Genomic DNA, 15,002 nt, shown 5'->3' on the forward strand with positions numbered 1-15,002 from the left:
GAAGAAAAAAATGAAGCCCCTACCTGACGTCATCAATGATGTCGTCAAAATGGTAAAAGAAACAGTTCTCTCTTTGTCATCGATGATGTCATTTTTAAAAAAAATGCAAGCGTCCTTTCTTCTATCCTCCCTGTGCAAAACTATCAATTGAGAGGTTGGGGATGATCAGAAGAGCAACAACGAGAATTCTTGATGAGGACGAGACACTGATCGAGAAGAAGGAGACTATATTTCACGATATGAAGAGATATCATTCCGTTCAACCTAGGAAAGGGGATACGCTGAAGGACTCTCATCCTCTGCTATCTTGATCCGAGAAGAGAAGACACTGAAGAAAAACCCTATTCTATTCTATCATACCTCTACTCTCATGTCTACTGTGTCATGGCCCCGAAGAAAAAAACAGAGCACCTTCTTGACGTCATCAATGACATCATAAAAAAACACTCAAACAAAGCATTCTCTCTTTGTCATGGATGATGTCATAAAAAAACACAAAAAAAGGGTCCTCTTTTCTACCCCCCCTTTGTAAAACTATAATTTGACGGGTTGGAGATCACTAGAAGAACGACAACGAGAAATCTTGACGAGGACGAGAAGCTAATCGAGAAGGACAAGAGTCTATTCCATGAGACAAAGAGACATCATTCTGTTCAGCCCAATGAAGGGGATAGGCTAAAGGACTCTCATCCTCTCCTACCGTGATCTGAGAAGAGAAGACACTCAAGAACTCTATCCTATTCTATCATACCTCTACTCTCATCTCTATTCTCTCATGTCCACAAAGAAAATAATGGAGCCCCTCCCTGGCGTCATCAATGATGTCGCCAAAAATGCTAAAAGAAAGCATTCTCTCTTTGTCATTGATGATGTCATCCAAAAATGCAAAAATAGCAAATTCTCTCTTCTATCTACCCGTGCAAAACTATAAATTGAGGGGTTATGGATAACCTGAAGAGTGACAACGAGCAATCTTGACGAGGACAAGACATTGATCGAGAAGGAGGAGAGCACATTCAACGAGACAAAAAGACATCATTCCATTCAACCCAAGAAACGGGATATATTGAAGGACTCTCATCCTCTCCTACCTTGATCTGAGAAGAGAAGAAACTGAAGAAAAACTCTATTTTATTCTACCATACCTCTACTCTCATCTCTATTCTGTCATGGCTGTGAAGAAAAAATTGGAGTCCCTCCTTGAGGTCATCAATGGCATCGTAAAAAATGGTAAAAGAAAGTGTTATGCCTTTGTCATCGATGATGTCATAAAAACACAAAAAATATAAGCATTCTCTTGTCTATCCGTGCCTGTGCAAAACTATAAATTTAGGGGTTGGGGGTAATCAGAAGAGCAACAACCAGCAATCTTGATGAGGAGGAGACACTAATCGCAAAGGAGGAGACTCCATTCCACGATATGAAGGGACATCATTCCGTTCAACCCAAGAAAGGGGATATGCTGAAGGACTCTCATCCTCCCCTACCTTGATCTAAGAAGAGAAGACACTGAAGAAAAACTCTATTCTATTCTATCATACCTCTACTCTCGTCTCTATTCTATCATGGCCCCGATGAAAAAAATGGAGCCCCTTCTTGAGGTCATCAATGACTTCGTCAAAAACACTAAAACAAAGTGTTCTCTCTTTGTTATCGATGATGTCATTCAAAAAGGCAAAAAAAGCAAGTGTTCTCTCTTCTATCCCCCCCTTTGCAAAACTATAAATTGAGGGGTTGGGGAAACCAAAAGAGCAACAACAAGTTATGTTGACGAGGACAAGACACTAATCTAGAAGGAGGACACTCTATTTCACGAGACAAAGAGACATTATTCCATTCAAGCTAATGAAGGGTATACGTTGAAGGACTCTCATCCTCTCCTACCCTAATCCGAGAAGAGAAGAAACTGAAGAACTCTATCCTATTCTATCATAACTCTACTCTCGTCTCTATTCTCTCATGGCCCCAAAGCAAAAAATGGAGCCCTTCCCTAACATCGCCAAAAATGCTAAAAGAAATCGTTCTCTCTTTGTCATCCATGATGTCATAAAAAAATGCAAAAAACTCAAGCGTCCTCTCTTCTATCCCCCCCCCTTGAAAAACTATAAATTGAGGGGTTGGGGATGTCCAAAAGAGTGACAATGAGCAATCTTGACGAGAATGAGATATTGATCAAGAAGGAAGAGAGTGTATTTCATGAGATGAAGAGACATCATTATGTTCAACCCAATGAAGGGTATACACTAAGGGACTCTCATCCTCTCCTACCTTGATCCGACAAAAGAAGACACTGAAAAACTCTATCCCATTCTATCATACCTCTACTCTCGACTCTATTCTATCATTGGCCCCGAAGGAAAAAAAGGAGCCCCTACTTCACCTCATCAATGACGTCGTTAAAAATGTTAAAAGAAAGGGTTCTCTCTTTGTCATCGGTGATGTCTTCAAAAAATGCAAAAAACCAAGCGTCCTCTCCTCTACCCCCTTGCAAAACTATAAATTGAGGGGTTGGGGATGGCGAAAAGAGTGAGAACGAACAATCTTGACAAGGACGAATCACTAATTGAGAAGTAGGAGACTCTATTCCACGAGAAAAATAGAAATTATTCCATTCAACCCAATAAAGGGTATACATTGAGGGACTCTCATCCTCTCGTACCCCGATCCTAGAAGAGAAGACACTCAAGGACTCTATCCCATTCTATCATAGCTCTACTCTGGTCTCTATTCTGTCATGGCCTCAAAGAAAGAAATGGAGCCCCTCCTTGACGTCATCAATGACCTTGTCAAAAAAGTTAAAAGAAAGGGTTCTCTCTTTGTCATTGATGATGTCTTCAAAAAATGCAAAAAAGAAAGTGTCTTATCCTCTACCTCCCCTTGCAAAGCTATAAATTGAGGGGTTGGGGATGACATGAAGAGCGTGAATGACATAATCTTGATGAGGACGAGACACTATTCAAGAAGAAAGACTCTATTCCACAAGATGAAGAGACATCATTTCGTTCAACCCAAGGAAGAGGATATATTGTAGGGCTCTCATCCTCTCCAACCTTGATCCGAGAAGAGAATACTCTGAGGAGCTCTATTCTATTCTATCATACCTCTACTCTTGTCTCTATTCTGTCATGGTGCCGAACCAAAAAAAAGCCCCTTCCTGACCTCATTAATGACGTCATCAAAAACACGAAAACAAAGCGTTCTCTATTTGTGATGGATGATATCATCAAAAAACACAAAAAAATCAAGGGTCCTCTCTTCTACCACCCCTTTGCAAAACTATAAATTGACGGGTTGGGGTTGACCAGAAGAAGGACAAGGAGCAATCTTGATGAGGACAAGATGTTGATCGAGAAGGAGGAGAGTCTATTCCACGATAAAAAGAAACATCATTTCGTTCAATGCAAGGGGACACACAGAAGGACTCTCATCCTCTCCTACTCTGATCTGAGAAGAGAAGACACTCAAGAACTCTATCCTATTCTATCATACCTCTACTCTCGTCTCTATTCTCTCATGATCGGGAAAAAACAAATGGAGCCCCTCCCTGACATCATCAACGACATCGTCAAGAATGCTAAAAGAAAGCATTCTCTCTTTGTCATTGATGATGTCATCAAAAAATGAAAAAAAAGAAATCGTCCTCTCTTCTATCCCCCCCTTGCAAAACTATAAATTGACGAGTTGCAGATGACTAGAAGAGCGACAATGAGCAATCTTGACAAGGGAGAGACATTGATCGAGAAGGAGGAAACTCTATTCCACGAGACGAATAGATATTATTGCGTTCAACCCATGGAAGGGTATATGTTGAAGGACTCTCATCCTCTCCTTTTCTGATTCGAGAAGAGAAGACACTGAAGAACTCTATCCTATTCTGTTATACCTCTATTCTTGTCTCTATTCTGTCATGGCCCCGAAGAAAAAAAATGGAGCCCCTCCGTGATGTGATCAATGACGTCGTCAAAAATGGTAAAAGAAAGCGTTCTCTCTTTATTATCGATGATGTCAATGAAAAATGCAAAAAATGCAAGTGTTTTTGCATGGGATTTCCGTGAGAGATCGTGAAGTTACTCGTAACAGGGAAGCTTAGCAAGATGGGAGCAAAAGATGATGACTAGTACTCAAGTCAAGAAGAATACATGGGTGCAATGTGAATGAATTCATTGTTTGTCCCATAGCATACAAGCTTTTCAATAATTTGCTTTAGTAGACTATTCCAAAAAGCAATTGTATAGATAGAAGTGTTATTCAATTTTGTCTCCTTTTTCTATATTCAAAGATGTGGTAATATTTGGGGAAGGAACAAGAAGGAGAAAGGAATTAAGGTCATATGGAGAATATTGAGGAAAGTAATCATGCCACTCTTCTCACAAGATAAAGGATTTTCTTCTTCCTTCGACCTTCCAACCAATTGCCCAATTGAGTTGAATCTCTCGGTATTGATACTTTCTCTTCATGAAAAAGAAAACCTTTAAGCTCTTATTCATTTCGACTGCGCAATCATCCTACTTTCCTTCTCCAATTGTAATGATGCAAGTAACTTTTGTAGCTTGTAGAAGTTATCCTCTTGCTCTAATTATTTGCTTTAACGTGTGTACGCACAGTGCATAATTATATGTTTCCTTCAGTTACAACACCAAAGGCACAATGTAATACCCCAACTGTCACTATGTGGAGCATGGTCATTGGCACACCATCTTCCCAATCTGTGCCTTCCAACACGTGCACCATGCCCAGAGGCCAAGCCACCACATCCATACCACTGCAACATTCACCAATCAAAATGAGCCAGCAACGATAGAAGACGACCAAGCAGAACCTTGTGCTCTAGCATGACAACAACAAGAAGTAGCAAAGTGTGGCAGTCATGCAGATCAAGCCCTTTTCAATATGGTGGTAGCTCCTCAATCAACTTATCCACATGATAGCATGCAATAAGTCTTTCATCCTCGCCGCGACTTGTTCTCGCCTGCACACCACTTGAGGACACCTATCAGGTGCTCACAAGTCATTTCACAGAGAAGCGGCTTTTTCCGCATTGTTTTATGAGTAAGGCATGGCCTCTCTCCTCTTTATATTCAGCATCTCCATCCGTTCCAGTCTTCGCCAATGTTCTATTTTCACCTCCATCATTTGTCTTCTATTGGCATGATGTTCCCTTGCGGCCTCCTACAGCATTGTCTTTTCTTCTTCACCTTGATTTGTGTCCCGTCATCTTTACTAATGAGCATCTTCGTCACCCCACTTCGTCAACTTCGGCCGTCTCTTCTACTGTAGTGCCCACGTTCCTCTTCTTTGATAGTTTCTTTTGTTGTAGGTCTTATGTTTGATTCGCCGCTACTCGTCTCCCTTGTCCTTCGTCGTTCCGTTCATAGTAACCACCGGTGAGCTTCCTTCCCCTCTCCCAACTCTTTTTTTCTACAATTGTCTTGATATTATTCCCGGCTCCTCTTCGTCAGCTTTCGTCATTCGGCATTACCTTGGTCCTCCATCATGCGAGCTTTTGGCATGTGGCCTCAGCATCTGGTTTTGTTGTCAGGATGTCTTCTTTCTCCCCCGGTCCGTCGATCGTCTTCGTCCTTATACTTCTCAGTAGCTCACAAAAGCTTAATGATTTTGTAAGCATAAAAAAGCTTCATGATATTTTTGTTCCCGACGTTTTCTATTGACGGCTTCATCCCGTCAAAAAGCTTCAGAAAGCTTTATTCTTTGATACCCTACTATGACGTTAATGTTGACACCTTGCTTCGTACTCTATTTTTGTCTGCCATATTGGCTATCCACAATTTCTCTTATGAGGATAGTCTTTTCAGTATTTCAAAAATAAACAAGGTCACCTCTTGTGTTGAAATTAGGAGTATATATGTGATATCAAAGCCTATTCATTGGCATTTCGCTTAGTACTTTATCCTCAATGCTATCTTTGGAAAATGATAGAATCTTAAAAGAAAATCATATGAAAGTCAGAAAGTTGTTTTGAGAGAGGAAATAATTTTGTGTGGCCTCATTGAAATGAATACTAAACCTAGCAATGTTTTTATCAATATTTCCACTTCCCTTTTACAATATGAAATAGACCTGAATGAAGCATTGCTATGCCTCTCTTCACATATTTGATTCTTCTCATCAACAACTCATCAACAACAAGATAGAATCCAACATAACACTGCAATGGTAATGGTTTCAAGTCAATGTATACAACATTGCACAGTTTCTTGTGCAAATATTATATCCATTATCGAGGCTATAAAGACATTTTCAATCTTTTTCTTGAGGTCAAATCTCATGATCCTCAATGTCCTTGAGTCCTCGAGATGGAATCCTTCGTAGGAGCCTGTTTTTTCCATGCATTGTGCCCTATCGAAAATATGGTTTGGAAGAGAATATCGTGCCCAATCACTCATGCAATTTGCAAATTAAAATCCATGCTATGCAATCAATTGACCATTGCTCCACACAAAAAAATATGAATGCATTGAAGAATTTGTGCCTAGCCTATCTATATGTGCTTGTGCGTCATGCAAATGCAAACACAAAAGATACACACAATGGAAAGTTAATCCCTAATGACACTGACTTAAGACTCCAAAATCTTGGTCGAAAATTCCGCCCTCAAGTTTGTAGTGGTAGACGCGCAACGTCATGAAAAAGTCCTCTCTTCTATCCCCCCCTTAAAAAACTATAAATTGAGGGGTTGGGGATGACTAGAAGAGCGACAACTAGCAATCTTGACCAAGATGAGATGCTGATTGACAAGGAGGACAGTCTATTCCACGAGAGGAAGAGACATCATTCCATTCAATCCAGGAAAGGGGACACACTGAAGGACTATCATTTTCTCCTACCTTGATCTGAGAAGAGAAGACACTCAAAAAATCTATCCTATTCTATCATACATCTACTCTTGTCTCTATTCTCTGATGGCCCCCAAGAAAAAAATGGAGACCCTCCCTGATGTCATCAATGATGTTGCCACAAAATGCTAAAAGAAAGCATTCTCTCTTTGTCATCAATCATGTCATCAAAAAATGCAAGAAAAAGCAAGCATCCTCTTTTCTATCCCCTCTTGTGCAAAACTATAAATTGAGGAGTTGAAAATGACCAGAAGAGCCACAACGAGCAAACTTGAGGGGTTGGGGATGACTTTGTTCTATCCCCCCTCCTTGCAAAATTATAAATTGAGGGGTTGGGGATGACCAAAAGAGTGACAACAAGCAATCTTCACGAGGACGAGACACTAATCCAGAAGAAGAAGGCCCTTTTCCACGAGACGAACAGACATTATTCCGTTCAACATAATGAAGGGTATATGCTAAAGTACTGTCATCCTCTCCTACCTTGATCCGAGAAGAGAAGATACTGAAGAACTCTATCCTATTCTATTATACCTCTACTCTTGTCTCTATTCTCTCATGGCCACGAAGCAAACAATGGAGCCCTTCCTTGACGTCATCAATGATGTCGCCAAAAATGCTAAAAGAAAGCGTTTCCTCTTTGTCATCGATGATGTCATTGAAAAATGCAAAAAAAGCAAGTGTCCTTTCTTCTATCCCCCCTTGCAAAACTATAAATTGACAAGTTGAGGATGACCAGAAGAGTGACAATCAGTAATCTTGACGAGGACGAGATGCTGATTGAGAAGGCAAAGAGTCTATTCCACGAGGTGAAGAGACATCATTCTAATCAACCCAATGAAGGGTATACATTGAGAGACTCTCATCCTCTCCTAACCTGATCCGGGAAGAGAAGATACTGAAGAGCTCTATTCCATTGTATCGTACCTCAACTCTCGTCTCTATTCTCTCATGGCTCCGAAGAAAAAAATGGAGCCACTCCTTGATGTCATCAATGATGACATCTAAAAATTTAAAACAAAGGGTTCTCTCTTTGTCATCGATGATGTCTTCGAAAAATGGAAAAGAGCAAGCGTCCTCTCCTCTTCCCCCCTTGCAAAACTATAAATTGAGGGGTTGGGGATTACTAGAAGAGTGAGAACAAACAATCTTGACAAGAATGAGATGCTAATCAAGAAGAAAGAGACTCTATTCCACGAGACGAAGAGACATCATTCCTTTCAACCGAAGGAAGATCAGGAGATGCTATAGGACTCTTATCCTCTCCTACCGTGATCGGAGAAGAGAAGACACTAAAGAACTCTATTCTATTCTATCATACATCTACTCTGGTATTTATTCTTTCATGGCCCTGAAGAAAAAAATGGAGCCCCTTCCCGACGTCATCAATGATGTCGCAAGAAAAACTAAAACAAAGCGTTATCTATTCGTCATGGATGATATGATCGAAAAACACAAAAAAAGAAAGGGTCCTCTCTTCTTCACCCCCTTTTGCAAAATTATAAATTCACAAGTTGGGGATGACCAGAAGAACAACAATGAGCAATCTTGATGAGGAGGAGATGCTGATCCAGAAGGAGGAGAGTCTATTCCATGAGATGAAGAGACACCATTCCATTCAACCTAAGGAAGGGGACACGCTAAAGGACTCTCATCCTCTCCTACCCTGATCTGAGAAGAGAACTCTATCCTATTCTATCGTACCTCTACTCTCGTCTCTATTCTCTCATGGCCGCAAAGAAAAAAAGGGAGCCCCTCCCTGACGTCATCAATGATGTTGCCAGAAATGCTAAAAGGAAGCATTTTCTCTTTATCATAGATAATGTCATAAAAAACACAAAAATAGCAAGTGTCCTCTCTTCTCTCCCCCCATGTGCAAAACTATAAATTGAGGGATTCGGGATGAAGAGAAGAGCGACAATGAGTAATCTTGACGAGGACAGGACGTTGACCGAGAAGGAGGAGAGCATATTCAACGAGACAAAGAGACATCATTGCGCTTAACCCAAGAAAGGGGATACAGTGAAGGACTCTCATCCTCTTCTAGATTTATCCGAGAAGAGAAGAAACTGAAGAAAAACTCTATTTTATTCTACCATACCTCTACTCTCATCTCTATTTTGTCATGGCCGCAAAGAAAAAAATAGAGCCTCTCCCTGACATCATGAATGATGTCGTAAAAAATGGTAAAAGAAAGCGCTCTCTCTTTGTCATCGATGATGTCCTCGAAAAATGCAAAAAATACATGTGTCCTCTCTTCTATCCCCCCGTGCAAAACTATAAATTGAGGGGTTGGGGATGATCAAAAGCGCAACAAGGAGCTCTCATACTCTCATACTCTCCTACTCTCCTACCTTGATCCGAAAAGAGAAGAAACTGAAGAAAAAAACTATTCTTTTCTAGCATACCTCTACTCTCCTCTCTATTCTATCATGGCCCCGATGAAAAAAATAGAGCCCCTTCTTGAGGTCATCAATGACTTCATCAAAATTACTAAAACAAAGCGTTCTCTCTTTGTATCAAGAAGGAAAAGAGTCTATTCCTCAAGACGAAGAGACATCATTTTGTTTAATCCACTGAAGGGTATACACTGAGGGACTCTCATCTTCATCTACCCTGATCCGAGAAGAGAAGACACTGAAGAACTCTATCTCATTCTATCATAGCTCTACTCTTGTCTCTATTCTAACATGGCTCCAAATAAGAAAACGGAGCCCCTCCTTGACATCATGAATGACATCGTAAAAAAAGTTAAAAGAAAGGGTTCACTCTTTGTCATTGATGATGCCATCCAAAAACACAAAAAAGCAAGCAACCTCTCCTCTACCCCCCCTTGCAAAACTATAAATTGAGGAGTCGGGGATGACAAGAAGAGCGACAACGAACTATCTTGGCCAGGATGAGACACTAATCGAGAAGGAGGAGACTCTATTCCACAAGAGGAATAGACATTATTCCATTCAACCCAATGAAGGGCATATGTTGAAGGGACTATGGGTTTATGAGCACTTCACATTGCACTTGTTGATGCACTACACTCGGGGGTTGTCTCCTGTTCTTATCATATACTTCCATGCCATGGGTTGGGATTATGCACGTTTTGCACCATCATTGAGCACTAGCATAGCATGAGGTCCGCTGCAGCTATATGCAGTAAATTTTAGATGCACGCGCACATGAGAGAGCACCTATCATTGAGCACGCACATTTCTTGCACAATATTTGGGATGCTCATCACAAAGTTAGGAACCTCTGGTTGAGTGTGTAAGGAGGTTGGGTGAGTTTAGAGGGTTGTGAAGGATGCCACCAATTGTGAGATGGGTTATTCATATCTGGTCAATATCTTGAGGACCATCATTTTCTAGAGTGATTGTGAGATTTTGAATGGGTGGAGCGGAGTATATCATTTTTTTTATGAGAGTTGAGAGGTGAGGATAAGAAATTTTAAATTAACAAGGAATTTTGTTTGCATTTGGCATGACGCACAATCACATGTAGATAGACTAGGCACAACTTCTTCAGTGCATTCATAATTTTTGTGTGGAACATTGATTGATTTGTTGCATATCATGGATCCAACTTTGCATGTTTTTTCAAATCATGTATGGTTGTGCATGTAGTTCTATTCCAAAGCATATTTCTGTTAGGGCACACTACATAAAAGAAACAGGTTCATATCCAGCGAATATTTATTTTGAAGACTCAAGGATCAAAGGAAAAAAGTCGTACGTTTTACATCGTCAGCAAGTATTTCTTGAAGAAAAAGAGAACATGTGTGGTGACAGTCTGTGCAATTACAAGAACAATAGGCCAAGGAAGAGAATAAGTCGTCCAAGATAAAAGATGGAGAAAAATGATGCGATTTACGAAAATCAGTATTTTTGCCCCATTTTAATGGATTTTCGTAATTCTCCTCGCGTTGACTTGTGAATCAGATGCGTTCCAATCATTTTGAGTACTCGAATGACTATATTCGAAGTTCAAATGACGAAGTTATGATCCAAACAGGTTGTACACATGCATAAAGCAAAAAAAAACGAAAATGATGAAAAGCAATAGAAAAGAAAAAGCCAAAATCTGAAAGCAAAAATCCTAATGTGTGTGAGTGTAGATAGAAAACTATATAAGGAGAAGAGATTGAAGAGTTAAGGGTCTTCCCCCTTGATTATAATTGTATTTTATGAGAGAGGAGAGAGGAGGGTCGTATGCTAGAGTGAGCTCTTGTCATGCTAATTTGAAAGTCGGAGCCTTTTGGATGTCAAAGCGCCGAGCGTTGGATCATGGTTGTTAAGGTACAAGAATATTTTTCACTTGGTTTGTTTTCAAACTGTTGGATTTTTTCTGTTGAGTTGTGGTTGTGTGATGCTCTACCCGAATTAGGGTTTTAATTGCTTGAGCTACAAGAGGCAGTTCTTTATTGTTTTGTTTTTCGTGGTGTATTGTCAAATATTTGAATTTTTCAAGTTGAGTTATGCATTCAACAAAGTCAATTACCCTAACCGGCACTCCTTAACGTCTCGTTATCGGGTTGTGAGTGAGGCTTGCTCTCGATCACCGCTTGCGTAACAGCGGTAGTTGTTTCATCCCTCTCCACTCCACAACGGTGTTTAGTACCAACACGTCAACAATAAGCCTCCCACCTTCTAGAGAAATCTCCCCTTCTCTCACAATCAGCTTATTCTCTTACCTCCACTCATATAGACTAGCGCAGTATTTCTTTCCTCATGCCTTCCCGTTTTTTCACGCCCTCTCCCCTTTGCTCCCTCCACAAGGGGTTTTTATAGGTGAATGGAGGGGACCCCTCCCCCCCCCCCCCCCCCCCCCACACGGCCTATTGCATGGCCATATCCCCCACCCCCTCCCCCCCAACCTCCAGCACTGCGCTTAGTCATCCGTGCTTACTCGCTCTCCTCCAGCACAGCCTTCAGCTAGGGTAAAGAAGGGTACAATAAAAACAATTTGCCATAAAGCAATCAATGTCCTCTTGACCTCCTCCCAAGTGGAGGTTCACATGAAGATATGCAGTTTCTTTTACTTTGGTCCCCATCGACCTTCCGCCTAAGACAATTCTTAGGAACGTGCCCCGCATTGACGGATAACCATTTAAGGCGCTCATCTCGTCAACGTACACAGAAAGGAGAACCATTTAAGGCACTTATCCCTTTGTGTAGGTGCCCCTGGCAACATACCCCCAGGGTGGGATAGTAATTGTTCTCAATTGGTATTGGCTAGATGTGCAGACAATAAATTGGAAAAAGATCGCAAATCACGAGCATGCATCCATTGAGCTTCCTCAATAGGGTGATTGTGGAATTTAACAAGATAACAAGGATAAGTATTTCCAGTTCTAGTAGTCATATAGTCAACATCAACGATTGTTTAAGGAATTAGGATTTCATGGTCATCGGCAATCAAGGGTGGTGAGTCATAAACAGGGTGAGCAGGAAGAGAACCTTTGAAGGAACGTAAAAGACTAATGTGAGAAGTGTTGTGGATTTTCCAATGATGAGGTAACTCTAATTTGTAAGCATTAGGATTAATACAATGGAGAATTTTAAAAGGTCCATACAAACGAGGAGCTAATTTTACATTCGGGTTCTTTTCTACACTATGGAGTCTACGTTTTTCAAGAAGTAACCAAACATAATCTCCTTCTTTATAAATCATAGCTTGCCTTTTTTATTAGCTTGTTTCACATATGATCATTGGGCCTTTGCTAGTATTTGTTTAACTTGCTCATAAATACTTGAATGATTTTGAATCCAATCGTCAACAGAAGGTATTTTCTGAGTTAGATGAAATGTAGAAGTTGGCAATTTGTGACCATAAATAATTTCAAAAGGTGCCTTTTGTGTAGCAGTGTGAGTGGCATTATTGTAAGCAAACTGTAAAAGGTACAAATGATTATCCCATGTGGCCAAAGAAGAAATTGTGTAAGTACAGATTAAATCCAAAATTATGCTATTTGTGGTCTCTATTTCACCGTTAGTTTTTGGATGAAATGCAGAACTAAAATCAATCTTAGTTTCTAAGTTTGTAAACAATATTATCCAAAATTTATTACAAAATCGAGGATCTCGATTGTACACAATAATTTTTGGCAATCCATGGTGGAAAAAAATATGCTTGAGAAATAAGTTGGCGGCTTGTGTAGCACTTAAGGTCTTTTTACAAGCAATGAAATAAGCTTGTTTACTAAATCTATCAACTATGGTCCATATCATATCATTGTGTGAAGAAGTTTGTGGTAAACCTGTAATGAAGTCCATAGAAATCTGCTCCCAAGGTGAATTAGGGATAGGTAATGGAAGTAATAAACCATATGATTTACCATGATGTCTTTTTATGCGTTGACATACAATACAGTCAGAAACAAAATTAGAAACATCACATTGCATATTTGGCCAGAAAAAATCTTCATGTAAATTTTTAAGTGTGGAGATAATACCACGATGTCCCATGTAAGGAGGTTCATGTACTTCTCGCATAATGAAATGACGAAAAGGATTAGTAATACATAACTGTTTTTCATAAAATAGAAAATCATCGGAAACAAAAAAGTTATTAGTAGGGATCCATTGATTGTTAGATAAATTTAACCAAACATCTTGAAAATGACAAGTATTTTTCATTGTGTCCAATGAAGAAGTACAAATGACAAAAATATTGTTTAATGATGGCCTACGGCTAAGTGCATCGGCTACTACATTTTCCTTACCTAGTTGATATTGAATGAGTGGATAAAAGGATCGAATAAATGATGCCCAATGTATGTGTCTATCAGATATTTGTGGTTGTGACAATAATGTTTAATACTCTGCTGATCGATTTCAATCATAAACTCCGAACCCATTAAATAATGCTTCCATATGCGCAATGCATGAACTACGGTTAGTAATTCTTTGCCATATGTACTATATTTAACTTCAAACGGTTTCAGTTTACAACTAGAGTATGCTATAGGGTGATTGTCTTGCATCAATACTGCACCGATGCCAGAACCACTTGCATCAGTAACCACGAGAAATAATGGTCTATTGAAATCAGGTAACTATAAAACTAGTGTGTATTTGAGTGCATGCTTAAGTATTTCAAACGATCGTTGTTGGCTGTCGGCCCAACGATAAACAAGACCTTTCTTTAACAAAAGAGTTAAGGTAAAGCAAGCAATGAAAAGTTTTTAACAAATTTTTGATAAAAGCCAGCTAGTCTTAGAAATGAACGAACTTCATGGACATTTTTAGGTGTTGGCCAAGACTTAATTGCTTCAATTTTACGTGGATCTACGTGTATGCCTTTGGTAGACACGATATGACCTAATATTCTATTTCACATTGAAAGAAAGAACTTTTGTCACGGTTAGCATACAGATGATTTTGTTTTAATAAACTAAACACTAAAGATAAATGTTCTTCGTGTTCTTTTTCAGTTTTGCTGAAAACAAGAATGTCATCGAAAAAGACTATTACACGATGTTGAAACTGTAAAAATATTCTATTCATCATTCTACTTCATGTAGTTGGTGTGTTGGTAAGTCCAAAGGGCATTACCAAGAATTCATAATTTCCAAATTATGTATGAAAAGCTATCTTAAAAATATCAGAAGTAGATATACGAACTTGGCGATATCCTGATTTTAAATCAATTTTACTAAACATTATTGCTCCTTGTAATTTATTTAGAAGGTCATCTATTCTAGGTATTGGATATCTATTTTTAACCATTCTTTTATTAAGTGCTCTATAATCTATACACATGCGATAAGTTTGATTTTTCTTTTTAACTAATAATACAAGAGCTCCAAAAGGTGAACTACTTGGATGAATTAATTTTCTACTTAAAAGTTCTTCAATTTGCTTCTGGATCTCTTTCGATTCTAATTGGTTATGGCGATAGGGAGCTTTGCAAGGTGGTTGATTACCAGGAATTAAATCAATTTCGTGGTCTTCAGGTCATGATGGAGGAAGTTGTAAAGGTAAATCATTAGAAAAGCAATCGAAAAATTTAGCAATAAAATGTTGTTGCTTTGGAGTTAATTCAAGTTTTGTAACATCAACTTCATTAATCCATACTAAGAAAGCTTTTGATTGTTTACGCAAAGCTCGCTTCGCATGTGTATGACTAATAATTGGAAATAATTCAGTTTTT

Source organism: Lygodium microphyllum, chromosome 1 (assembly GCF_053477565.2).
Source record: "Lygodium microphyllum isolate KBCC chromosome 1, Lygodium_microphyllum_v1.1.10, whole genome shotgun sequence".
NCBI lineage: Eukaryota > Viridiplantae > Streptophyta > Polypodiopsida > Schizaeales > Lygodiaceae > Lygodium > Lygodium microphyllum.